Source organism: Canis lupus, chromosome 28, assembly GCF_003254725.2.
Source record: "Canis lupus dingo isolate Sandy chromosome 28, ASM325472v2, whole genome shotgun sequence".
Classification (NCBI taxonomy): domain Eukaryota; kingdom Metazoa; phylum Chordata; class Mammalia; order Carnivora; family Canidae; genus Canis; species Canis lupus.
Genome location: NC_064270.1, coordinates 14,446,661 through 14,471,328, shown reverse-complemented (window position 1 = coordinate 14,471,328; position 24,668 = coordinate 14,446,661). Strand labels below are relative to the sequence as shown.

At 44.8% G+C, this 24,668-nt stretch overlaps 1 protein-coding gene and 1 long non-coding RNA gene across 2 annotated transcripts in view; one reads left to right on the top strand and one right to left on the bottom strand.

Moving 5' to 3' along the window:
- Positions 1-13,394: 13,394 nt before the first annotated feature.
- LOC118352679 (uncharacterized) overlaps positions 13,395-24,668 on the bottom strand; it is a 38,200-nt gene continuing 26,926 nt past the window's right edge. Inside the window, exons 2-4 of the long non-coding RNA XR_007406660.1 lie at positions 22,070-22,291; positions 15,763-16,105; positions 13,395-15,415 (exon numbers count right to left, since the gene is read on the bottom strand). This is a non-coding gene — a long non-coding RNA (uncharacterized LOC118352679). The remainder of the gene's footprint in view (positions 15,416-15,762; positions 16,106-22,069; positions 22,292-24,668) is intronic.
- Positions 15,874-24,668, top strand: part of FBXW4 (F-box and WD repeat domain containing 4) — a 116,793-nt gene continuing 107,998 nt past the window's right edge. Inside the window, exon 1 of the mRNA XM_025466975.3 lies at positions 15,874-15,893. The gene's annotated coding sequence lies outside the window, so the exon portion shown is untranslated. The remainder of the gene's footprint in view (positions 15,894-24,668) is intronic.

Sequence of the window (24,668 nt, the reverse complement as noted above, 5' to 3'; positions counted from 1 at the left end):
AGTAATTGGTGCACCTGTGGCTAGGGCCAATATCCCCTGTGAGGCCCTCAGGGCTGGCCTGCAGTCACTCAAGCCGCCCCCCCTTCCCCTCTTCCCCCGCCCGCTCCCAGCTGCTTCCACTTACTCTAGTGGGCTTCTGGATCGGTCGGCACACCCAAGGGAAGAAAGAGAGGGTCACCGCCACGGTTACCATTTGTCAAGCACCCATCAGATGCCAGGTGTGTTGCTTATGTTATTTCTAACCCTCATGACAGCCCTGCAAGTTGGGCACTACTAGCCCCACTTTACAGATGGGGAAACTGAGGCTAAAAACTGTTAGTTTGCTCCCAAGAGATAGAGCTATTTAGTGGTTGACCTAGGATCTGAACCCCAGGGCTTTTGGACTCTGGAGTACTAAGGCAACTTCCATCACACCATACTCTTTAGTCTTAAACTCCCTCATTAGAACCCAAGAACCCTAGTTTTTTATTTTTTATATTATTTTTAAAAAGATTTTATTTATTTATTTGAGAGAGAGTGAGAGAGAGAGAGAACAAGCAGGGAAGGGGCAGAAGAGAGGGAGAAGCGGACTCCTTGCTGAGCAGGGAGCCTGACAGGGGCTCGGTCCCAGGACTCCGGGATCATGATTTGAGCCAAAGGCAGACACTTAACCGACTGAACCACCCAGGCACCCAGAACCCTAGTTTAAAAAAAAAAAAATAAATTCTCTCAGGTTGTGTGTCTGGCTCTTGGTTTCGGCTGAGGTCACAATCTCAGGGTCCTGGGATGGAACCCCACATGGGGCTCTGTGCTGGGTGTGGAGCCTGCTTAAGAGTCTCTCTCTCTGTCCCTCCCTCTCCAAATAAACTCTTCCTCTTCATGTCATGGTATGAGACAAAGGAAGTGCTGTGAGTGGTCCTTTCTCTAGCTTGGGTCCTGTGACCATGTGACAGTGATTCACTTCTCTGGGGGTGAAGTCTCCTCATTTGTAAAATGAGATTCATAATAGTACCTACTTAGAAGTGGAAAGCCAAAGATAACACATATAAAGTACTTAGAAAGTGCTGGGCACAGAGGAAACGCTCACTAATGCTATCATTGGTATTGAGGAATTCCTTTCACCTTTTGCCTAGGCAGCCCTGAGGAAGAAGCCTGGCAGCAGGCTGGGTGGATTATCTTAAACTCACCCCTCTCCCTGCCACCTCTAAGGATTCAGATGTGGGTTAGGAGGCACCTCAGGGGGCTAAGGCCTTTCAGGCATTCTGGGAGCCAACAGGAAACTTGTGCTCCTACCACCAGATCTCTGAGCCACGCAGATCCAAGCTGGAGAAAGGACCACTCCAGGGGCTGAGGTCTTCCACATAAATAAGGCACTAGTCTGTCCTGGTGTGCTTCTGCAAGTTCCAACCCAGCAGAATGCTCTGTTTCTGAGGATCTGGGGAATGAAGCCGACCAGGACAAAGGGAATGTGGTTGGGCTGGGTCCCAGGAAACCCGGCTGTTGTCCAGGTGTGGGACTTCCTGTGGTACTGCTAGGCGGCAGGCAGCTTTGGGCTCCGAGGAGTACATTTGCCATACTGAAGGCCAGTAGCTTCGCCAGAAGCCATGGTCTTGCTGACCAGCCTTTCCCCTGCCACCTCCCTGGCTTGAGCTTCCCTAACGACTAACCCTGGGGTTGGCACCGAGGGCTGGTTCTCAGGGCTGGCCTGCAGTCACTCAAGCTGCCCCCCCGCAGGTGGAACCTGGTCCTTGCTCAATTCCTTAGCATCTGGGCCTCTCAAGGCCTGGCTTGTGGCTGCCATTACTGACTGGGCTTAGACTAAAAAGTCAACCTTCTTGATGCCTGTGCTTGAGCCTGGGCACTCAGCAGAAGGTGGCAATTGAGAATGGGTAGTGGGGCTCGGCAGGAGGGTCCTGGCTTGGGGGCTGGCTCCATGTGAAATGTGGGGCTTACAAATGATTCTTTCCCCTGCTAAGCATCAAGCCCAGGGCCCACTCCACTTCTCATCCACAGAGAGAACCCCAGTTTTGTTCCTATCCCCAGGGAGTTTACACTCTAGTAAGAGAGACTGTACATACAAATGATGTGTGGATGTCAAATAGGCAATTACAAATGGGTGTGCTTTTCTTTTTTTTTTTTTTTTTTTTTTTTTTTATTTATTTATGATAGTCACAGAGAGAGAGAGAGAGGCAGAGACACAGGCAGAGGGAGAAGCAGGCTCCATGCACCGGGAGCCCGACGTGGGATTCGACCCCGGGTCTGCGGGGATCGCGCCCTGGGCCAAAAGCAGGCGCCAAACCGCTGCGCCACCCAGGGAACCCTGGGTGTGCTTTTCAATTTATTCCAACTATTCAGTGCAGATGAGTCACAAGTATCATTACCTTTTAAAGATAAGAAAATCAAGGCATAAATGCAATATCAATATTGATACTGAGTCCATTCTCATAAATTTTTTAAAATTTATTTTTATTTATTCATGATAGACATAGAAAGAGAGAGAGAGAGAGAGAGGCAGAGACACAGGCAGAGAGAGAAGCAGGCTCCATGTCGGGAGCCCAACGTGGGACTTGATCCTGGGACTCCAGGATCGCGCTCTGGGCCAAAGGCAGGCGCGAAACTGCTGAGCCACCCAGGGATCCCCCATTCTCATAAATGTTTTAAGCTAAGTGCTTAGATATCAAGCCTACAGTGTGTATGTCTGTGTGTGTGAGTGCTTGTGTGTGTGTCTGTAGTATGTTCATGTAAATAGTCTTTAGTGAGTGCTTTATGTTTCAGGCACTATGTTTACATACTTTATTTCAATTATTCCTTCTCTTGACCTAATGACTCTGTGTGTTAGGCATCAATATTCCAGATTTCCAGAGGAGGACATCAGGGCTCAGCAGGGTAAAATAATGTCTCTAAGCCACACAGCTGGCAAGAGGCTGAGTCAGGACTGGAAGCCAGATCTGTAGACTCTAGTCTCCCCACTCTGCAAAGTAGAAATATCTTGACTAATAATGCAGAGCAGGATGTAATGGAAAAAGTGATGTAAAACTGGTACCAGCATGGTTCTAGGGAATTTCCAGGAGGGAAGAGTTCCCACCTGGTTGAAAGAAGGAAACACTGAGACCTACTGGCTCCAGGTCACACAGCCAATCCATCAGGTGTTTGAGGTAAAATTCTGATGTCTAGACTCCAAGAGCAATACCGGTTTTGAGTACTACTGACAAGAGCTTTGAGAGAAACTCACCTCAGCCCTGTTTTGTTAAAGAAAAATTTCAAAGTCTTTTTTTGTTTGTTTAATTTCGAAGTCTTTGCAAGTCCCTCAGAACCTGTGTGAATTTTGGCTGAACCGAAAGCTCATAGTAGAGTGGAGAGCAAACTGGCCCCTCTGTCCCCTGGGACCAGAATGGGACAACATTTTCCCATCTTTCTGGTGGGTTGAGATCTCATTCCCTGCCCCAAAGATTGGGACTCATTTGCACTCTTCCCACTACAAAGTAGCCAGAACAAATATTTCTAAACAAAGTCAAAGACTGTTTCAAGTCACCTGCACACTAAGAAATCTCCACTCTTTCCCCATGCCCCCTAGATAAAATTCAAATTCCTCAATATGAGGCCTTTCATAATCTGGCCACAACTTTCCAAGCTGCTCTCCTTCCACTTTTGTGAGAGATTGTAGTGATTTTTTTACTGTTTCCCAAATACTCCATGCTTTTCCATGAATTTGTCTTTTCATGTACTGTTTCCTCTACCTAGGCTAACTCCTACATACCCTTCAAAACTAAAATTGTCTCCTCCCCACTGTGTCTCCTAGGCTGTCCCTGTGGTGTGGTCTCATACATTATTCTGTTTATAACACTGAGTTATAACTACTTTAAAAATTTATTTATTTATTTATTCATGAGAGACACACAGAGGCAGAGACACAGGCAGAGAGAGGAGCAGGTTCCCTGTGGGAAGCCTGATGAGGGACTGGATCCCAGGACCCCGGGATTACAACCTGAGCCAAAGGCAGATGCTCAACCACTGAGCCACCCAGGCGTCCCAGTTATAACTACTTTTTTGAGAAATATCATTCTTTATGTGTTCTTGGAATAGAGTAGGTGCTTCATTAATTTTGGTGAATGAATGAAGTCCCATTTGCTAGCTTAGTGCTTGGTCTTGCCATTATGGGGCAAATAAGAGGGCTGCAGACACGATCTGAGGAGACTTGACCAACCATCTCTAGAGTTTGGGACCCTTCAGACACCAGAGACAGTTTTATCAAGGAAAGTAACAACAATAGCTAGCATTTATTGTTTACTATCTACTGTGGTCTGTGCTAAGTCCTTCATATGCCTCATCTCATTTCACCCTCATGACAATGCTCTGTAGTAGTTGGTATCCCTAGGAGGGTTTTAGCCCCTAAATATGTGATTATTCTCATTTTGTGATTGGAGAAACTGAGGTTTGGAAGAGTGAACATTTTCCCTCCAGTTATGCAGCCAGGATTTAAATTTTAAATCCAGATCTGCCAGCCTTTAAAACCCAAGTTCTTCTTCTTTTTTTTTTTTTTTAAGATTTTATTTATTCATGAGAGACACAGAGAGACAGAGATATAGGCCAAGGCAGAAGTAGGCTCCCTATGGGGAGCCTGATGTGGGACTCAATCCCAGGATGATGCCCTGAGCCAAAGGCAGACGCTCAACCACTGAGCTACCCAGATGTCCCTAGAACCCAAGTTCTTGCAAGCATTTCTGCCTCTGATTCCTCCAAGTGTGAACTTCTATTTGAAAGTGGAACCGGATCCCATTGCTCCTCCTACTTAGTTAGAAACACCATTGGCATGTGGGTTCTGAGCTGCATGGCATAGGGACTGGGGTTACACAGGCAACTGTAAGTGATCAGAAGCTCCAGCCTGATGTCTGTGTTGAGACCTTGATATGCACCCTTGGGGCAGGGCAATCATTTACTTATGACTGCCCCCACCCCCCCTGGGATAGCCTAGGCCGCCAGCTAAAGAAAAAAAAATAGCAAAACAAAAAACTGCTTTAGGATTGACTAGGGTTTCCCTCTTCAAGTTATAGGCACTTTGTTAGAAAAATAAAACCCCTCAATGGAAGCTCAAAAGGACTTCACTTCGAGGACTGAATCTGGGTTCTAGCCTGACTTTTGTTACTAACCAGCTGTGTGACCTTGGTCAAGGGGTTTAACCTTATAAGCCTTCATGAGTGGGCAGAAAAATGGGCAGGAACACAATGCACTGAGGAAGGAAAGATCCAGATGACATCCAGAGAATGGGAGTCTGAGCTGGAGTACAGGTCACCCTGGGAAAGAAGCTCCAGAGCCGCTAGTGGCAGTGTCCCCATGCGTGCTGGACATGAGAGGCCGCTTATGAGGAGGTGCCATGGGGAATGGGAGAGAAAACCAAAGACAAAGAAGGCATTTCTCTTTCCTTGAATGGGGCCAAAAGTAGGCCCATTACAGTCCCTCTGGAAAGTCAAGCAGTGGGTGGGCCTCTAGAAAATCCCAGCTTCAGGAAGGGCTAACTTTCCCCTTCTTCAGGCCTCCTGGTACCTATTACATTCTTCTATCTCAAATGCATTTCCTTTTACTTAAATGTCAACCTTCTTGGTAGAAAGTGAACTCCTGGAGTGAAGGAAACTTGACTTCTTCATCTGCGTTCCTTAGCCCCTATACCGACTGCCTGGCACAGTAGGTACCTCCGTACCTGTTGGATTAGTGAACAAACGGATGAATGGATAAATCCCAGGTGAGGAGAAAGAAGTTCAATGTCACAGAGTAAACTTTTAAAGCTTATTACAAAAGAGGAGATACATTCTGGAAGAAGTAAAATTTCAAATAGCCTGGGGGATTTAGGAGCTGAAAACACCAATCCATGTGTCCCAGGGACCACAGATGGCTGCAGAATCCTTGCCTGGGTAGACCCATAGGCCATTCGTCCTTGTTTATACATATTTCCCAGAGTAATTATTTAATACCTCAAAAGTGTCCTGATCCTGACTTGCATGACAAACTTTCTTTTTTAGGTGGCATTCTCCCCATCTTTTCTGTTTTTTCTTTTTTCATTGAGATTCACATAGCACAACCTTTTCCTCTTTAAAGCGTACAATTCAGTGTTTTTCAGTATACCGACAAAGTTGGGTGATCATTGCCACTATTTAGTTCTAGAACATTTTCGTCATACCCATTAACAGTCACTCTCTGGGGTGCTTAGGTGGCTCAATTGGTTAAACATCTTTCTTCGGCTCAGGTAATGATGTCTAGGTCCTGGAATCTAGCCCCACCTCAGGCTCCCAACTCAGTGGGGAGTCTGCTGCTTCTCCCTCTTCCTCTCCCCCTGCTCATGGTCTCTCTCTCTCTCTCTCTCTCTCTCTGTATCTCCGTCTCAAATGAATAAATAAAATCTTTTAAAATAAAACGAAATAAAAAACCAGTCACTCTCCATTCCCACCCTTCTCCCAGACCCTGGAAACTACTAATCTTTCTGTCCCCACAGATTTATCTATTCTAGACATTTCATATGTTTGGATTCATATAATACGTGGTCTTTTGTGTCAGCTTCTTTTACTTAGCATAATGTTTTCAAGGTGCATCCATGTTGTGACATGAATTAGTACTTGGGCAATAAATTATTTAGTCACTATGCATATAGCTGTTAATATTGTAGCTATTGGATTGTGGATGTTGCCCTGGGGCCAAAGAGGAACGGAGGTGGTGGAGGAGCCACCAGGCTAAGATTCTCTTGCTGGAGGAACCTTTCTGTTGACTCAAGGCAAAGAAACACTGATGGAGGATAAGGCAGAGACACAACCTCATTTAGGATTTTATTTTCTTGGGATCCCTGGGTGGTGCAGCGGTTTGGTGCCTGCCTTTGGCCCAGGGCGTGATCCTGGAGACCCGGGATCGAATCCCACGTCGGGCTCCCGGTGCATGGAGCCTGCTTCTCCCTCTGCCTGTGTCTTTGCCTCTCTCTCTCTCTGTGACTATCATAAATAAATAAAAATTAAAAAAAAAAAAGGATTTTATTTTCTTGAGTTGGCATTTTTATTGGCTTGATTCCCTGATAGTAGTTATAGAGAAATGGCAACAGTCTAATCTATAAGCAGTTTTTTGGACAAAAGTAGAACTTAATAGATTAAAAAATGAACCAGGGGAGAAATGAACAGGAGAGCCTCTAGATTTTCTTTTTTTTTTTTTTTAATTTTTATTTATTTGTGATAGTCACAGAGAGAGAGAGAGAATGAGGCAGAGACACAGGCAGAGGGAGAAGCAGGCTCCATGCACCAGGAGCCCGACGTGGGATTCGATCCCGGGTCTCCAGGATCGCGCCCCGGGCCAAAGGCAGGCGCCAAACCGCTGCGCCACCCAGGGATCCCGATTTTCTTTTTAAGATTTTATTTATTTATTTATTTGTGAAAGAGTGTGAGCATGAGCGAGGGTGGGGAGGCAGGTGGGAGAGGAAGCAGACTTCCAGCTGAGCAGGAGCCTGATGTGGGGCTTGATCCTAGGACCCTGAGATCATGACCTGAGCTGAAGGCAAACACTTAGCCAACTGAGCCACCCAGGCACCCCTACGGGCTCTAGACTTGAGTGCTTGCTCAGCCACTAGCTTTGCGTGATATTGACTGGGTCCCTCCATTTCTAGTCTCTGTAAAATGAGTACAGTGACAGTAAGGAAAATCCCAACATTATTAGGTTTTAAGACATTTCCCAGGGGTGCCTGGGTGGCTCAATCGGTTGAGCATCTGCCTTCACCTGGGGTGGTGATCTTGGGGTCCTGGGATCTAGCCCCACATCAGGCTCCCTGCTAGGTGGGGAGCCTGCTTCTCCCTCTCCCTCTGCTGGCCCTCCTGCTTGTGCTCTCTCACTCTCTCTCAAATAAATAAATAAAATCTTAAAAAAAAAAAAAGGCATTTCCCAGAATCCTCTAGTATTTTCAGGGCTGTTCTGTAGATGTATAATGCTGAGTAAGAACCACACAGGGCAGGCTGGACCTTTTGAAAAGTATATATAGCTCACAACTGTGTGTGGTTTTGAGGATTCCAATCATTTGGGTAGTTTGTGTGCTAGGCAGTTAGGCCAGAACAGTTTGTGTATCCCTCACAATGTTTTAATGGCACAGGGTTAATGATGAGGGAATTATATGGATGTTTCTGCAGATACAAGTCTACCTGTCCCATTTCCTCTGATGCATTGAGTTCCCAGAGCCAAGGGCCAACAGCCAGTTTTAGCACAATTCTGTCTCTTCTGCAAAAACCAACACAGGGCCCTATACACGTCGGGGCCCCATGTGTTCTGGAAGGAAGGCTAGGGAAAGCTAACCAAGTAATATGTGTTGGTGTGTGGAAATATTTCCCCATCTTTGGGAGACTGATCTGCCATCTGCCCAAGACTCCGGGGTCAAGGTGAGGGGCCACATCATTCTACCTGGGGTGCCGGTCAGAAACCATCGCAAGGGGCCACTGGTCTACACAGCAGGCGGCAGACCACGGAGCAGCAGGGGCTGTTAGTTGGCAGAACCTGGGAGGCTGTCCTTAGGGGAAAGCTGAGGAGGGCAGGGCATGCTAGCCTGGCCTGCTGTGCTGAAAGCAGCAGACGGGTAATTTCCAAATGACCATTTCAAAGGAAGGTTGAATTTCTCCGAGATAAGAGGGAGAGCAGAGAGCATGCCTATATCTCTAACCCCCTGAGCGAGTGGCCGTGATAACAGCTGTGGGGTTGGAAACCTAATGCTGATGAAAGAGTTAAAGGATGGCTGTGGGCAGCTATCGGTGACACCACTAGGAATTGAGCATGCTCCTGGAGCGCGGCTGGGGACTGGTGTTACTCCATGAATAGAGGCCACTCTCAGGGAGTTTTTCCTGGAACAGAATGGGGTCAGGGAGCCGCTTGGGGAACAATGGTTGCCACCGACTAGCTGAATTTCTTACAATCACACACCATACCCCCTGATCAAATAGCTCCTTTGTCCGGCTGATATAAAAACATGTCATACAATGATGATTTGGAAGAATGACACGGGTTTGCCTTTCACAGAGATCAGAAGGGCTTGTTGTGCAGCAGGGGGGAAAACATCAGAGTCAAGGAAAACCTGGAGAATAAAAGGAGCAAATGGAAACAGACAGCAACAATAAGAAAGGGCTGGGTTGCTGGAAAGGCAGACAAGGGCTTGGTTACCAGCAGGGAGACCGGGCACTCAGGCAGCTCCAGGGAGGGAAGAGCCCGCTGGTTGCCTGTAGCCAGTTTCACAGCGCCCCCTTGAAACTCTTGGGAAAAAGTCAAAGAATTAAAGAGACAACTCGAAGGAAGAGTCCACGGTGGCTGGCGGGTGGACGCAGGGCCGTGTGCACAGGCCGGAGGGAAGGTAGAGGGGCCTGAGAGATTAGCCTACCCGCACCGTCGTTTTACAGATGGGGAAACAGATCCCGGGAGGAATGGTGGTCGGGTTGTCTACACTCAGGACTTGTCGTGCAGCTGCTTCTCTTATTTCCCTGACTTTGAAGATGGAAATGTAGGAGCTTCTCGGGTATTCTCTGTCCAGAGAATGGGAGAGACATGCTTTAGGGGTTGGATTGGGACTCCTGCCCACACCAGTGATTTCCTATATAACGGAACTCAGGCCAGGCAGTGCATTTCTGTGTGCCTCTATTTCCCTGTCTGCAAAATGAGGGCACTCCTGAAGTCTGCCAGCCTTTAGTTCAGCCACCATTTGTTAAATGCCTTCAGTGCCTCTCACTCAAGACGAGAGCACTGGAGAGAGATGCAATGGAGAACTTCATTAAAAGATAAGCCACAGTCACTGGACCCAGTTAGGTAAATGCTGCCTAGATAGATGGTGTGGACACCAAACACTGCCTCTCAGCTGAGACCTGTAATTGAGGTGGGCAGGTTTCCTGTCTGTTTCAGGTAGGACAGACTGAGACTTTGTTGTTCAAAGAAAGAAGGCTCGTATAGCAAGATTCCTGCAGCTCCCACTCATCAAGTAGGTTTACAGAGAAAATGACAATTGTCAATGTCACTAATTAACATTCGTCTTTAGTACAGCAACTGTAAGTGGATCTGAAGCCTTTATATTAGATTTCCCTAGAACTATGTGGGGTTAAAAAGCAGGAGTATTTTGTGTTAATATATTCTCTTTCATTCCCAGATCCTGAAATCCTTTACCAACAGATAGCTAGTTCTCAATGCTACCCCTGTGGGGAATGTGGCAAGGGCCACCGTCCCTGTTCCCCAGCTGGGAGGCCTGGGTCACAGAAGAGTTCGAAGCCCTGCAGTGGGGGGATGGAAACCAAGACTGTCACCCTCTCGTTAACTGTTCCGGCTTTGGACTACAGAGCAAGGTATTAGAAAGCCAAACGGCAGGTTAAACCAACAGTGGACCTGGTATACCTCTGTTACAGAAAAGCAGAAATGCTTTTTTGAATTCTAAAAATTTATTGGAATTGGATGTTTTTATTGGATCTGTTTAAATAGATAATAAATACATATACCTGGTCCCTCAGAAGGTACAAAGGAGTAGAATGTAAGTCTCCCTACAACCTCTGTGTCAGTGTACACCGTTCCATCCTGGAGAAGACCGGTGACCAGGTTCTTAAGAGCTATTCTATATACATGTATATTCTATTCTATATACATGTATATGTAAAGACATATACATAAAATATTTTTCCTTTCTCACACATGATATATATAAACTATTCTGCATATAGAGACTATGTTAAAATGAAAATGAAATTAACAGATAATCGGGGTTGGGAGGCGTATGGGAACGCAGAGATTGGCACAGGGTCCTGGGGAGAAGGTCCAACACTCTCAAACTGAGCTGCTGGCTTTCTGGGCCCCACTTTGGAGAACAGTATATGTAACACCAGGGGGGATGCATGAGTTCTGAGCTTCTTAGAGAGACCTACCCCAAAATGTGGGTAGTTGTGGTCTCACATTGGGTTTTCTACATAAACAATGGAAAGTCAGCTCAAATTTGAAATTAAGAGGTCAGGGCATCCCGCCCCAGAATGTTCTCTTAGCAGAGTCTCTTCTCAGGTAGGAACTGAGAGTCCTTTGATGTGCTGCATACCATGTGGGGTTTAGGGGTGCCCTGGGAGTGTTCATTGTGTGTCAGGCTCTTAAAAAGTGATAAGCACTTTTAACATGTTATATTGCTTAATCCTCGTCATTTTATCATCTCCGTTGTGCCTCTGAGGAAATGGAGGTTTTACTAATACGTGGCAGAGGTAGGAAAGCTTGACCTGACTTCTGTGTTCTACCCTCCCACTGACTCCCATGGGGTTCTTCCCAATGTCTGCACCTGAAGAATCGAATCCAAACTCCTCAGCCAGGATTCGAGGACTCTCTCCCATCTGCACACAGTTCTTTCCTAGGTTTCTCTCTTCTGGTTCCTTGTCACACACTGCCTGCTTGAGTCACACCAGATCGCTGTTACTGGGCCTTGCATTCATACAGGCCTTTGCTCAGGCCATTCCTTTCACGTGGAATCCTCTCTCTGCTCTGCCTGGCAAACTGCCAATGCAATTTTTCTAAAACTCAATCTGTCTTACCTCACTGTTTAAAACCTCTCTGTGTCTCCTCACCACCTAATGTGATCAAGACCAATGTCTTAACTTTAAACAGAGGAGCTTCATATTCTGGGTCCCACTGATATTCAAGCTCACCTCTCCCACTTCCATTTCCTACTTAATGCTCCACGCCCATCATCTCCTTACAGTTCCCTAAACATTTTGGGCAAATCTGTTCCAGGTCTTCGCATATAAAATATTCTTCCCACCCTCCCCTTTGCTTGCCTAATTCCTACTTGTCCTTCTGATCATTGCTCGGGTACCTCCTCAGAGGGCCTTTTTTGTCTCTTTCTAAGAAATCTGTCCCCTTCTACACCCCCAGTATATATGTTTTAAAATATCTTTTTTCTATCCTGAACTCCTCCAGGTCAGTTAATGTCTGGTTCCTCGGAGCCTCACATGGCACCCTGGCACCCAGGTTGTCTCGAGAAATACGTGATGATTGGAAGAACTGATGAATGGGTGGAAGGATGAGCTAGAATTTAGAGTTCCCGAGTGGGGCCTAGGTACACAGTCTGACCTTAGACCTTTCTTTTTTTTTTGCCAGCTGCTCCCTGATAGTCTTGCAATTACTCCTATTATGTGGAACCTCTTCACTGCAATGTGACCTTGTTTATGTGGGTGTACCTCTTTGAGACTCAGTTTCCTCAAATGTAACATAAGAAGGTAGGAGCATTTGATCCCTACTGTCCCTTTCAGATCAAATGTTCCATGAATCCACGCTGCTTGCAGAGCAGAAGAAATTTTCCAAGCACTGTGTGTCTGTGTGTAGGGAGAACACCAGTATTGCTGCTGGTTGCAAGAGATTTTCAGAGACTCTAGCTTAACTCTTTAGCTCAGAGGTTGGCAAACTATGGCTGATGGGTCCAATCTCTTTCACTGCCTGGTTTTGTATGGTTCACAAACTACACACGTGTTTAAATTTTTAAATGATTGGGGAAAAAAATAAAAAGAGTATTTCATGATGCGAAAATTATGTGGGATTTAAATTTCAGCATCTGGGGGTGCCTGGGTGTCTCAGTGGGTTAAGCATCTGCCTTCAGCTCAGGTCATGATCCTGAAGTCCTGGGATCAAGTCTGGCATCAGGCTCCCTGCTTCTCCCTCTGTCTCTGCCCCTCCCTTCTGCTCATGCCCTCTCTCTTTCACTCTCTCTCAAATAAATAAATACAATCTTTAAAAAACCCACAAATTTCAGTACCCATAAATAAAGTTGTATTGGAATGTATCTGTGATTATTTGTTTACACATTGTCCATAGCTGTTTCCATACTACAACAGCAGAGGTGAGTAACTACAACAGAGATCACATGTTGAGTAATTGCAACAGAGATAGCATGGTAAAATATTTACCATCTGGCCTTTTACAGAAAACACTGGCCAACCCCTATGCTGACTCAAGAATTCTCAGTGGCTTCCATCTAATCTCTAACAGCTCTGTCCAACAGAAATATAACGGGAGTCACATATGTAATTTAAAATTTTCTAGTAGCTATGTTGGGACGCCTGGGTGGCTCAGTGGTTGAGTGTCTGCCTTTGGCTCAGGGTGTGATCCCCATCCTGGGATCGAGTCCTGCATCGGGCTCCTTGTGGGGGGCCTGCTTCTCCCTCTGCCTATGTCTCTGCCTTTGTGTGTGTGTCTTTTTTTTTTTTTTAAGATTTTATTTATTCATTCATGAGAGAGAGAGAGAGAGAGAGGCAGAGACACAGAGAAGCAGGCTCCATGCAGGGAGCCGGATGTGGGACTTGATACCAGGTCTCCAGGATAAATAAATAAAATCTTTTAAAAAAACAAAAATAAATAAAATTTTTTAGTAGCCATGTTAAAAAATAACTTTTAAAAATTATTTTAAAAAGTAAGACTGATGATATATTTTATTTAACATGATTTAGAAAAATATTTCAACATGCAATCAATACAAAAATTAATGAAATTTTACATTCTTCTTTTTATACTAAATTTTCAAAATCTTATGTGTGTTTTGTGCCTACAGCACACCTCAAATTGGACTAGCCACATTTTAAGTGCTCAGTAGCCACATATGGCTAGTGACTAGTATATTGACAGGTCAGGGCTATCAATCAAGTTCAAATGCTGATATGAAATTAGAGGTCCTGCGTTCTTTGGCCTTAGTTTCACTCTTAACTACCTCCTTAAATGCCAGCCACACAGATCCATTCTGGGCCTCTTAAATTAGATACAATCTTCAACCTCTGCTTCTTTGCTCACTTTTTCCTTCCTTCCCTGCTTCCTTCCTTTACTTTCTCCCTTCCTTTCTCCCTTATCCCCCCTTTCCTTCTTTCTTTCACAACTTTATTCAGATGTAATTCACATTCTATGCAATTCATACATCTAAAATGTACAATTCAATGGTTTTCAGTATATTCTGAGTTGTGCACCATCACCACAATCAATTTTGGGACATTTCAGTTCCCTAACAAGATACTCCATTCCCTTTAGCAGTCACCCTCATCCCCCAAATCCTCCCCTAGCCCCGGCAACCACGGATCTGTTTTCTGTCTTTCTGAATTTTGCTGGTCATTTTATACAAATGGAATCATACAATATATAGTATTTTGCGACTAGTTTCTTGCACTTAGCATAATGTTTCAAGGTTCTTCCTTGTTGGAGTGTGTAACAGTGCTTCATTCCTTTTTATTGCTGAGTAATATTCCATTGCTCCTTCCTTTGTGCTATGCTCTCTTCCTCTAAGACCTTCCCTTCAAGATATTGAGCCCCAAGGCCCCAACGAAAACCCAAGAAGGGAAAGAAAAATCTGCCCTTCTTAGTCCACAATGTTTAAGATAAAACACAGGACCTGTTCAGACTTTTAGAGGAAGAAATGAAATAAAGACTTTTTGAAATCATTACCTTTGTAACAAAATATATCTCTCTTAAAAAAACAAAAAAACAAAAAAACAAAAACAAACAAACAAACAAAAAAACAAAAAACCCATAAACCTCAACATGGTCCAAAAGGAAAACTTTGGATCAAACTACTGATGACTCTAGAATAGTGTACTGTGTGAGCCCATTTGGTGCAACGATAAACTGAATACGGCAACCCAGCCTCAGCTTAGAGACTTCCACAGCACAGATCAGAAGCAGTCGGACCCAGTTCCAACCTGCCTTCATCAGGCAGGATTAGATATTAGGATTATGCTTCAGGTGATTGTCTTTTTTTTTTAAGATTTATTTATTTTAGAGAGAGAGGGGAGAAAGAGCAAGGGGAGGGGCAGAGGGAGAGAATTTTCAAGCAGACTCTCCCCCCACCCACTGAGCGTGGAGCCCCAGGACTCATGAGATCATGACCTGATCCAAAGGGAGAGTCCCACACTCAACCCACTGAGCTACCTACCCAGGGGACCTGGATTATGCTTCAGGTGATTCTGACTCTTCTAAGACCCCACTGTCATCTCCTCTCCACCTTCCTCCGGCTTAAGTGCATGCTCGGCCATGGCTCCATCTTTCCTCTTCCTCTCTTGACTCCTCCTTTCCTATTGCTCCCCCTTACCTCTCCCCTTTCCTCTTCACCTCTGTCCCTTCTTAGTCTCTTCTTTTTTGATCTCCCTCCTATTCACAAACTCTTCCCTTCTTTTCCACATCAGCTCCCTCCTTCCCTTGCCTCCCTGCACTGCCATCACTTTTCCTCTCTCCCCGTCTTTTCTCTCAGGGTGTCCCACATTACGTACGTGGAGCTGGGCCATCCTTGGGCTCATTTCACAGAAGACAGCCAAGGATCCAGGAGTCAGATCCAAGGATGAAATTCAGCCACATCACTTGAGGACAGTGAAGTAGAAGCTAGGTTCCTCAGCCTCCCTCACAGGATTGAAGTTCTAAAGTGGCAGAGAGTGAGCCTTATCCGTTTCAAGCCACCCTGGGGAGGAGAGTAGAAGATGCACACGGGTCCTAGAGGCACCAGTTACCTCCGTGATCTTTCCTTCACACCTTGTCGTCACCTTGGTGCCTCCTGCGCCCCAACACACATTCTTTCTCTCTCCTCGGGGTGGGGGGTGCCCTTATGCTGTCTCCCCATCTTTGATCTCCTCCCACCCTTTCTCCAGCTCTGCTCCTCTCGGGTTCCCTTCCCACTTTTCCAACTCTTTTCCGGCCCCTCTTCAGGTGAGACCCTCACTGTACAGGTACCGTGCGTGCTCCCGCCACTTCAGGTCACGTGACCCCCAGCGCCCAGGGGCGTGTCCGCAACTGGAAGACCCGGCTCACCTGCGCGCCTTCTGATTGGTTGGGCCTCTCGGGCCACCGCCTGCTTCTGCGCAGTCACGTGGGCGCAGTCACGTGGCCCCAGTCGCGTGGCCCGGGCCTCTGGGATCTAGGACCATTACTTTCCGCTGTGGGTGAGCTCGGGTTAAGTTTTAAAACTTCTCCTCTTTCTCCTGTTTGTTGAGTTTTCCATGTTATTCTGTTCACTGGTGCTTGCTAAAGAAACTCGGAAGTACATAAAAGTGAAAACAGGCAATTTCTTCCAGTGCCATGTTGCTGCTTCCTGATCTTAGCGTCTAGGTGGGAATGTGATCTTCTGTATTGTTGTTAAAACATTGGAATCCTGCTGTAAGAGTAATGGAAGTAATAGATAAAATTTATTGCTGTTTTCTATGTGCTCTTTACACTTAGCTACTGTTATTCTCAATTACAGGTAAGAAACTGGCCTTACCGAGGCTAGATCATTTGCCCTAGGTCTTCAGTTACTAAATAAGTAGTAGAGCCAGGATTTGAATCTGAGTCTGATTCCAGAGCCCTTGTACAGCGTCTCCCCTGCGTGGGTGGCTTTTATTTATTTTTTATTTATTTTTATTTTTTTATTTTTTGTTATTGTGGGTGGCTTTTATATGCAGTGTCTATTCTCCCCCTAATTTGGGAATAATTCCCCTGGATGTTAACTCTCCTATAATTTTATGGTCTCTGTGCAACATGCCCTATTGGTATATTTGGAAGAGAAACGCAAAGCGAGGACTGAGTTAACTCCTTTAGAAAAGGCCCATCAAGCCTGATGGAGAGCCAGCCATCCTAACCTGTCAACAGGGATACCAAAGGCTGGACCACAAAGAGGCGGCCCTTGAGGGCGAGAGGTTCTCCCTGGCAATTAGTGACCCTGTGGCCACAGCTGCAGATGCTCAATAATAATAATAACAGTGAAGGCATGGGCTAGATGCCAAGCAATTTATAGACATTATTTCAGTCAGTCCCCACAGTAATTCTGCAAGGTGGGTGAAATGACTTTACCCAAAGTCAGTGTTGTTAGGATTCAAAACCCAGGGCTATCTAATGCTAGAGTGTGTGGTATTTCCATCTTGCCCTTTGCTTTTCTGTAAAAATGTAACAGTCACTAAGGGTGAGCCTCTCTTAGGTGCCTGGTACTCTGCTTGGATTTGTCCGCGTATTATTATCTCACTGAGTCTGCGCAGTAATCCTGTCAAAAAGATAAGATGATTTCCCTTCCACAGAGGAGGAAGCTGAGGTTCAGAAAAGTTCTGTAATGTACTCAAGATTATATAGCCTATTAGAAGGAGAAACAATATTCACACTCTTGATTTACTGACTCCTAAGCTTTTGCCCTCCATTTGCTGCCTATGCCAGGGCAAAGTTTTTATCTGGATTGAGGATTTAGACCAGAGCTGGGTTCAACCTGGGCAGAAACGTGTTTAGGGAACAGGTAAGAGCTCAGATCTGTCGGAATTTCTTCAGAGCTCCAGGTTCTTCCTGTGACATCTGCTATGGGGTGAACCAGAGCAAGGCTGTGAGAGGAGACAGCTGCTCCTCTTTCTATGAGGGGGTCAAAAGGAAACTGTGATGTTTCCATTGTGCTCTACTCTCCCCATCCTGTGCATCTAGGTACTGCTGAGCCTTCGGCTCTCTTGATTTTGTTTAAAAGAAGAAGATTCACAGGGGTGGAAAGAACTTTGAAGAAGAGTTATCAGTACAACCTTCCATTTGATGCTTCCCTGTGTCCCAGTTTCTTCCTCGGTTTCTCAGGCTTTCACAAGGTCTTGGGTAGGAGAGGTAAAATAACGGAGGTGGTAGCATTAGAACTGTAATAAATAGTTTTTGGTTCTGAGCACTTTACTTTTTAAATAATTTTTTAAAGATTTGTTTGTTTATTTGAAAGAGAGAGACAGTGCAAGCAAGGGGAGGGACAGAGGGAGAGAGAGAGAGAATCTCAAGCAGACTCCCCAGTGAATGCACAGCCTGACTTGGAGCTTGATCTCATGACCCCGAGATCACTACCCAAGCCAAAATCAATTCAGATGCTCAACTGACTGAGCCACCCAGGCATCCCATTTCTGAGCATTTTAAATCAGCCAGTCTTGGGGCACCTGGGTGGCTCATTGGTTGAGTGTCTCCCTTTGGCTCAGGTTGTGATCCCAGAGTCCTGGGATCGAGTCCTGCATTGGGCTCCTCGCTGGGAGCCTCCTTCTCCCTCTGCCTATGTCTCTGCCTCTCTTTGTGTCTCTCATGAAAAAATAAATTAAATCTTAAAAAACAAAAACAAAAACCAGCCATTCTCAAAGTATGGTCTGGGGACCTCTGTGGGTTCCTAAGATCCTTTCAGGTTCTACAAGGTCAAACTATTTTCTTTTTTTAAAGATTTTATTTATTCATGAGAGACACAGAGAGAGAGAGGCAGAAACACAGGCAGAGGGAGAAGAAGGCTCCGTGTAGGGAGCCCGATGTGGGACTCGATCCTGGGTCTCCAGGATCACACCCTGGGCTGCAGGTGGCACTAAATCGCTGAGCCACCGGGGCTGCCCTCAAACTTTTTTCATAATAATACTGACATGTTGTTTGCCTTTTTCACTCTCAATCTCTCACAAGTATATAGTGGAATTTTCCAGAAGCTACAGAATATGAAACTTCTGGAAAACCTTCATTCGTTTCATTCAGATTGTTGAATTTATTGCAACTGATTGAGGAAGCAAATATGAGGATCATGTCATCTATGAAGCCAGAAATAAGACAGATTTGCAAAAATGCAACAACCTTACTCCTCCTTGCAATTCATCTTTCTCTCCACCCTATCCCCAGGCAACCACTGATCTGCTTTCTGTTGGTTTGTATAGGTTGGTTTGTATTTTCTAAAATTTTAGGTACATGGATTATACAGTAAGTACTTTTTTTTTTTTTTAAAGTAGGCACCACGCCCAGCATGGAGCCCAATTTGAGGCTTGAACTCACAACCCTGAGATCAAGACCTGCCTGAGACTGAGAGTTGGATGCTTAACCAATCAACTGAGCCACCTAGGCACCCCATAAGTACTCTTTTGGTCTGACTTCTCTCACTTCTGCAGAGTGATTTTGAAATTCATCCATGTTATTGTGTTGGGGATGAGATTTGAACTCTGATTATGCCACTCATTAACTGTATGACTTTGGGGAAATTACTTGTCTCTTCTTCAGAGAGGAAACAGTAAATAACTCCTATCTTGCATAGTCGTGAAGATTAAATAAGTCAATATAAGTAAATAAAACATTCAGTTCCTGGTACTTACGGGGCGCTTGATAATTAGTAGTTATTTTTGAATATATGTTTGACATAAGAATCAAGGAGGGTAACTAGTACAGCATGGGTATGGGGAGAATCTTGTTTAGAATAATTTGATTCATAGCTCAGATTTAACTATTTGCTAAACATTTCTCACTTGCACACCTCAAACCTCCACACATGCCAGGCTAACCAGGAAATTTTTCTTCAGTGAGGGCTGGGGACATGGAAATTGGTAGCTTTGAAAGTCCTGCCAATTTGGAGTTACCCTGTTGGAAAAAAACAAAATCCCACTAGGCTGCTTTGAAAATGGAAAAGGTGTATTCTTTTTCATCCTCGTTGATTCCAAGTCCAGCTGGCCAGGTTTACTCAAACTTGGAATGAAAACTCCATGTCTGGGGATGGTATGGGCTTCAGAAGGTTCTTGGCCAGAGGAAGTGGGAGATTGAGGTTTTCTGTGCGACTCGTTGCAGCTGAGCCTGGGTTGGAACAAGTGCTCAAACTGAGGAGTTTCTCAGAGAATCAGTATGGGATCCCCTGCTTCTCTGCCTTTCTAAGCGCCGAAGACCATGGGGACCTGTTATAATCATGTTGTGTTTGCTACTGGCAACTGAAGCTTCTTGTATCCTCATGCTGCTGGGAGGTAACTGCTTTTTCCTAAGCCTGAAGACACAGTCTGAGAGAAAAAGAACACAAAGAGGACAAGAGAAGAGAGAAGGAGAGAGGAGGGAGGGTGAGAGAGCGCTGAATTGATTGCTGTCTGTTCAGGTCTAGCTGGAAAACACAATGAAGTGAAAAGGCTTCTTGGTTGGTGTGCTTTTCTTCATTTTTTTTCCCAGGGTTTGAAGTGGGGAGGGAGGGATGGGAAAACAGAAAGGAAGAGGTAGAGGATTGGCAAGGCCTGAGCAGAAGCAGCACGAAGACTTCAGGGCCAGGGAGGGGAAAGTAACTTGGGGATTCTGGGACCCTCAGAAGGATTGGCCCTTCCTGGCCAATCCCTTACTTCCACAAGAGACTGTGGCTCAGGGTGATGCTGCCAGTAGTGCATTTGGAATGAAGAAAAGCCAAGTAGCTGAAGCCTGCCCATCCCTGTCCTAGAAAAAAAACACCATATAAGTTTTCTTCCAGTTGAGTGTGGGATGGGTGTTGATGTTGGTTTTATTTTTTTCCAGTATAGAGTATTTTGAAAATTTTTATTTTACTACTTTATGCGCAGCATTATCCGAAGTGCTTTACAGGCCTTATCTCAGTTAATTCTTACAACCACCTTGCAAGATGTGGGTTCTATTATTAACTCCATTTTATAGATTAAGAAACAGAAGCTAGAAAGGTTGAGTAAAGAACCTAAGGTAACCGGTAAGCAGCAGAACCAGGCTTCATCCTCAGGTCTCTCTGAACTCTGAGCCTGCATTCTTAAGTACTATACTATGCCTGCATTTCCATATAGTCTTTTAAATAGCTCACAGTTTACTGTTACTGGGAGGGAAGGAGGGAGATAGACAGTCATGTGTGAAAGCTACTATGCTACAATGTAATCACAACAGGCTGGACTAACTAGTGAGTTGGAGGCCTTTGGAAGCCAAGGAAGAGAATGTGTACTACTTCTATAAGCCTGGGTTGATGGGTTTAAGGAAGTCTTTTTACTTCTTCTTCTTCCTTTTTTTTTTTTTTTTTAACATGACTTTTTAAAAGATTAAAAACTCAAGCTACAGAACTTACTGCCTGACATGAAACCTAGCTCTGCCACTTATTAGCACTGTGACCCTGGTTAAATTAGTTACCCTCAGGGCACCTAGGTGGTTCAGTTGGTTAAGCATCTGCCTTCAGCTCAGGTTATGATCCCAAGGTTCTGGGACCGAGCCCCTGTGTTGGGCTCCCCACACAGTGGGGAGCTGGCTTCTCCTTCTCCTCCTCGTTCCTGCTCTCTGTCGCATGCTCTCTCTCAAATAAATAAATAAAATCTTTTAAAAAATTATTCTCTCTGAGATTCAAGCTCTTCATCTATAAAATGAGGATACATCCATTCAACAGACGTTTACTGTGAGCTGTTTTGTGTCAGACACTGTTTTAAGCAACAGAGAGATATTGGTGAACAAGATAGACAAGACCTGACACTTCCAGAGCTTTAGGATAATAATCATACCTACCTCATGGTGCTGAAGGGTCTGGAACATCTAGCTCTTCACTCCTATCTTTTCTTTCCTCAACTCAAGCTCCATTTCCTCCATTTCCAAAGAAGTCTTCCCTGACCTGCCTGACTAGGTCCATTTCCATAGGACTGTGGACCTACCCTTTATAACACTAGGCATCATTGTAAGCGGTTTGATTCTTTGAAGCCTGTAAATTCCTTGAGGACAGGTACAGTGTCTGATTTCTGGTTTGGTTTTGTTTTTAACTCAGCAGTGACTAGTTCATATTAGGCTTTCATCAAATACTTGTTGAATGAGTAAATGAAATGAGATAATGCATGTAAAGGAGTTGGTGTGTGGACTTGGCACAGTCAGCACATAGTGAAATACTCTCTTCTGTTATAACTTGGCACTTACTCTTCTTGATTTGAAAACTGAAATAGCCCCATCCACACCTACTTGTCTTTGACATCTACTGCTGTGCAATGGATTCTGCTGGTTGATACTTAACTGCCATTGCCCCTTTCTTGTTGGCAGACCCTGGATGCTATGTGATTGTTCACCCTTCCCCTCAGACTAGTAAGCAGCACAGCTAGTCCAAAAATCTACAGATGGCCAATAAGCAAGTGAAAGATGCTCGCCGTCTCTAATTGTTAGGGAAAATAAATCAAAACCACAGTAGGCTACTACATCACACTGATTAGGATGGCTGCTATATAAAAACACTGAAAAAAAAACCCCAAACCAGGAAATAACAGTGTTGGTGTGGATGTGAAGAAATTGGAACCCCCCCACCAAAAAAAAAAAAAAAAAAAGAAATTGGAACCCTTGTGGGAATGTAAAATGGTGCAGCTGCTATGGAAAACAGGATGGCAGTTCCTCAAAAAATAAAAAATAGACTTACTATTTGACACAGAAATTCCCCTTCTGGGTATATGCCCTTCAGAATTGAAAGCAGGGTCTTGGGCAGCCCCGGTGGCTCAGCGGTTTAGTGTCGCCTTCAGCCCAGGGCGTGATCCTGGAGACCCGGGATCGAGTCCCACGTCGGGCTCTCTGCATGGAGCCTGCTTCTCCCTCTGCCTGAGTCTTCTCTCTCTCTGTGCGTCTCTAATGAATAAACAAAAATCTTAAAAAAAAAAAAAAAAAAGAAAGCAGGGTCTCAAAGAGATATTTCTACACTCATGTTCATAGCAGCATTATTTGTAAAAGCCAAAAGGTGGAATAACCCATGTGTATTGGTGGATGATAGATAAATAAAATTTGGCATATACATTCAATGGAATATGATTAGCCTTAAAAAGGAAATTCTGACACATACTTCAATATGGATGAACCTTGAGGACATCATGTTGAGTGAAACAAGCCAGATACAGAAAGACAAATAGTGCATGATTCCACTTATGTGAGATATCTAGAGTAGTCAAATACATAGAGACAGAAAGTAGAATGGTGGTTACCGGGGCTGGGAGAAAGAAGATGGGGAGTTACTGATTAATAGGCACAGAGTTGCAGTTTTATCAGATGGAAAGAGTTCTGTGGATGGATGGTGGTATTGGTGACACAATAAAGTGGATGTACATAAAGCTTTACATTTGAAAATGGTGAAGATGGTCAGTTTAAAAAAATACTTTATTTATTTATTTGAGAGAGAGAGAACGCAGGAGAGAAAACCAATCTGACTCCACATTGCACACCACTCCGATCTCCCTTCAAGGAAGAACTTGCAATGTGGCTGCCCTTTTGAGTCAAACCTATGCTCTTCATAGGCAACCCATGCTAATGACTGAGCATGGTGGGGGTGCCAGGGCCTGGCCATTTCTGCCTATGTAGGACTCCTCTTAACCGGCAGTCCTTCCTGTAGAGCCTTTCTCTGCCCAATCTGGCTTCTCCCCTCTTTTATCTTTACCAGGCATTACCACCCTCCACCCCAACCTGCTTGCACATCGCCCTGTATCTCAGCGCTTGCTTCCTGGAGAACCCATTTGACACAGAGTGGAAAATAATAATGACTCCTTTTAAGGGATTTGTGCAGCCTGGTCTGAAAATAGTAGGCCTGCTTGTTCTTTCTTGTCTATTTATTTATTTATTTATTTATTTATTTATTTATTTATTTATTTAAAAGATTTTATTTTCCTATTTATTCATGAGAGACACAGAGTGAGAGAGAGGTAGAGACAGGCAGAGGGAGAAGCAGGCTCCATGCAGGGAGCCCGATGTGGGATTCGATCCCGGGTCTCCAGGATCACACCCTGGGCTGCAGGCAGCACTAAACTGCTGCGCCACTGGGGCTGCCCTCTTGTCCTTTTTAAAAAAGATGTATTCATTTATTAGAGAGAGATTGAGTGTGAATGTGTGTGTGAGGAAGGGCAGAGGGAGAGAATCTCAAGCAGACTCCCCCGCTGAGCACAAGCCTGATGCAGGGCTTGATCCCATAACCCTGAGATCATGACCAGAGCTGAAACCAAGAGCCAGACACTCGATTGTACAACCCAGGTGCCCCTATATCGTTCTAAACACATTCCAAGTACTTGGAATAACAGATCAGCAGACACTCTAATTGAGTGAATGGTAAGTACTTATTCATGCTAGCACTGTACTAGAGGTCTTACATTCTTTATCTCATTCAGCCCTCAAGGAAGTCCTATGAGATGGGCATAAGTAGCCTTATTTACCAGATTGAGTAAAACCCAGTCTTGAAATACTAGGTGATACATTCCCAGGTCACATCAGAAGGTGACAGATCTCATTTTATTCAGATCTGGCTGTCACCCTGTCAGAGAGCTCTGCTTTCCCTGTCTAAAATACCTCCTCTACCTTCATTCTCTACTCATCTACCCACTGTACCACTCTTGACGTTACCTGTTTATGTGTTTATTGTCTGTCTCTCTCTCTGAAAGGGAAACTTACCAGGGCAGTGGTCCTGTCTTACTTAGTGCTGTATGCTCAGAACCAAGAACAGTGTCTGTACTGAGCAGTGCTCAACTAGTCAGTGAATGGATGCATAAAGAAACTAATCTCATCTTCAGGTCATGTTTATATTCATTGTTTTAAATAATAATATACCCTATTTGAATAATACTGCAGTTTACAAAGTGTTTCTACTGTCCTCTCCTTTGGTCCTCACAGAAGTCTTTGAGGTTGGACTGACACTGTTGCTTCTTCTAGAAGGCCCCCTAACACTAGCTGTTCTCTGTGCCTGGAATGCTTTCCTTCCGCTTCTTTGCCTACATCACTCTATGCCTCCTTTGTCACTTCCTTAGGGAGGCTGGCCCTGGCCTTACAGCCTGGGTTAGGAACCTGAGCTACATGCTCTCATCATACCTTATAAATCTCTTGTAGGCCTTATCACAATGGTAGTTAAATAATTACATAATTATTTTATGATCGACTCCCCTACTAGCCAAGGCTCCATGAAGACAGGGTCTTGCTGTGCCTGTATATACCTATGCGCCTGATACACTGTGGTGCTCATTATATACATATATGTATATGAATATGCATGT